This window comes from Rattus rattus, chromosome 4 (assembly GCF_011064425.1).
Source record: "Rattus rattus isolate New Zealand chromosome 4, Rrattus_CSIRO_v1, whole genome shotgun sequence".
Classification (NCBI taxonomy): domain Eukaryota; kingdom Metazoa; phylum Chordata; class Mammalia; order Rodentia; family Muridae; genus Rattus; species Rattus rattus.
In genome coordinates this window covers 68,789,659-68,792,571 of record NC_046157.1, presented here as the reverse complement: position 1 = coordinate 68,792,571, position 2,913 = coordinate 68,789,659, and the positions used below count along the sequence as shown (strand labels likewise).

Sequence of the window (2,913 nt, the reverse complement as noted above, 5' to 3'; positions counted from 1 at the left end):
TTGGCTTGCACGTGTTCGTTGCAATGACTCGTTGGTCTGGTACAGGGCTTCGGGCTTCTGCTACTCTATGGATACTGGAACCTCCCTGGGACTTTTCTCAGATATTCTGTTGTTGCCCTGTGTCATGGCAATCTTGTAGACAGTAGGGATGTCTCCTTCAGGTGCTCCAGCATTTCACTGATGGGATAGATGTTGTGGTGGGTCAATTCAAAGCCCTGGATCTGGGTCTGAGATCTGAGCTGGTCAGCCAATCAGCCCTCCTGACCTCATGCCCTGGGGACAGCTCACCTATACCCCCATCCCTTGCTACCAAGGCCAGTCCTACCCTGCTGCCCAGGCAAGATGCAGTTGGAGCTATTGAGGTATATGGTCAGTTCTCCCACTCTCATGATCAAGAGACCAGGTCTCTCATCTGCCATAGACGGTTAGGGATGAGGGAGGGAGGGAAGGAGTGGCTCTCTCTCATCTAAGCCACTGCACATCAGACAAGAGGCAGGGCAGTTCTCCTGTGCTTATACCCTCAAGGGCAGCTCTACAACGCTGTGCAGGGCTTGCTGTCCTGAGTGCTTCAGCAGGTGAGGGGTAGGGACAGCCCTCCTGCTTTCATGACCCCATGGGGCCAGCACTCCTGCATACCACCAGAGGTAAGGGCACAAAGGACCTCTATCTCACCAACACCACCAAACAATAGACAAGAGGCAGTGTCACTTTCCCACACTCATGCCTTCATGTCAGGTCACTGACAATGGCCACATCCAGGACCAGATGTACTGTGCTGCTCAGGCAAGGTACAGGGCTTGCTCTCCTGAGTGCTATAGCCTGTGAAAGACAAGGGACTCTCCTGCTCTTACGACCTCATCAGGGCCAGCTCTCTTACCTTCCATCTACGGTGAAGGCAAAAGATAGGGGATCTCTCCCTTGTCAGTGGCACTACCTACCAAACAAGAGGCAGGGTCAACTCTCCCACACTCATGCCCTCAGGGCTAGCTCTCCTGCAACCTCCACATCCAAGGCTAGCTTTACTGTGCAGCTCAAGGGAGGTGTGAGACTCGCTCAACCAAGGGTTACAGTAGGTGGGGGGCACAGATAGCTCTCCTGATGTTATGGCCCCATAGCCAGGCCTCTTGCCTGTCATAGGTGGCAAAGGGCAAGGGTAGGGAGAGTGTCTCTCTCTTTTGCTCATGCTGTCACTCAAGCAGCTAAGAGGCAGGGACAGCTATTCCATGCTCGCACAGTTGGGCCAGCTCACTCTTAACCCGGGATCAGGGTTAGGTTTATGATGCTGCCCTGTTGAGGTGCAGGGCCTACTCTTTTGAGTGCTGTAGCATGTGAGGGGCAAGGACGGCTCTCCTGCTCTTCTATGGTCACATCCTCAGGGCTGACTCACTCACGATTCCCTCAAGGGTGGGACAGGGGCTGCTCTCCCGAGTACTGCAGCTCTGCAGCAGGAAGAAGCTCTCTTCTCTCCGGCTCTCATGCCTCTAGCACCAGCTTTCCCATGATGCCCAGGTGAAGAGTGGGGACAGTTATATGCAGCCCTCAGATATATACAAGTCCTATATGACAGCCCAGAGCACAGATGTCTGCCTGGCCTTTATTGATAACAGACTCTGCTGCTGCAGGACCATAGAGCAGATGTGACACCCCCTATTCCCTGCAACCCCCATGGTAGCATAGGCCAGGACCCCACCATGGTCTCAGGTACCATCACCGGGTACTCACATCAGGCTGTTCCTTACTACTCTTCAATCTCCAGGTCTGCTCTCTTTATTGTACTCATATCTTTCTGTTCCCCCTTTTCTTCCATTTCTCCACTACTTATTTGCTCCTCTTAGTAGTGTTCTGTATTTATGAGTGTATGGGGTCCTCTCTGGAGTGGTTTGTGCATTGACAATCTTAATCATGGTCTATCCCTGTCACCCAGGCTTGCATGGTACCAGACTGGTGCCCTTCTCAGGCTCGCTTCTTGTTTATACCCCATGGTATTGGTTTGGTGGTCATCTCAGGTATGTACCTCACCTGGCCTGCCTGAATGGCCTCTTGCCAGGGTTGTCTACCTCAGAGCCACTCCCACCCAGTTCTCACATTCCCAGATGGGATTCTTCTAGTCTCTGACTTGTTTTCCGTTCTGGGAGCCTATCCCTGCCTGCCTGGCATTGAACTGGTGATCACCTCAGGCTCCCATTCAGGGAATGTTATGCTACTAATCATTCAGATATTCATAAGTAAAAATATGGAATGTGGACATGTCCTCTCTCCTCTCAGTCACCTAATGACACACATGTGTCACAGCAGCCACAACTGCAGTGCCTCTAAGGACAGGCAAATACTGCTTTGTTTTTATTGCCCTTCCTTTTCTTCACTCTTTATATGCATACATTTTTTTTGAGGCTATAAATACTAAAGTTCCATTTTTGATCTTTCCTCTGTGTGCTTCTGATAAATTTCTGCCTCCCTTGGGTAACTTCTATTATTCCATACTGAGGTATGCAGGTAGTGAGGGGCAAGGGGGGAGAAGGGTATCCCTTCCTTGTATGTGCCACTACAGGGAGATGCTTGGCAGGGCCAGCTCTCCCATGCTCACAACCTTTTTCCCCACTCTGTGCCTTCAGAAGTTCTTCATTGTGTATAGGAAGAAAAGAGGCAACACCAAACATGGCCTCTCAAAGGCAATGCCTCTAAGTAGATCTTACATACCATGTTTCCAGGACATCCTAAAATAGTGCCACCAGAATTAATTCCTTTATCACATGAGTCTTTTTAGAAGTATGTTTCATATTAAAACTCTATAATTTGTAGCATGGAAATGACAAATGGTCACTTTAGTCCAGAGCCTACACATAGCTGGGCCAGTGGACATGGAAGTTTGGTCAACATTCAGTTTTGTCAGCAATTTTTGTATCTAAAGTCAGG

General features: G+C 50.0%; 1 non-coding gene across 1 annotated transcript; it reads right to left on the bottom strand.

Annotated features, from left to right (window-relative positions):
• Positions 1 to 2,191: 2,191 nt before the first annotated feature.
• LOC116899857 lies at positions 2,192 to 2,323 on the bottom strand. The gene has a single exon (XR_004387853.1). It is a non-coding gene; the product is annotated as a small nucleolar RNA SNORA17 (small nucleolar RNA).
• Positions 2,324 to 2,913: the final 590 nt, after the last annotated feature.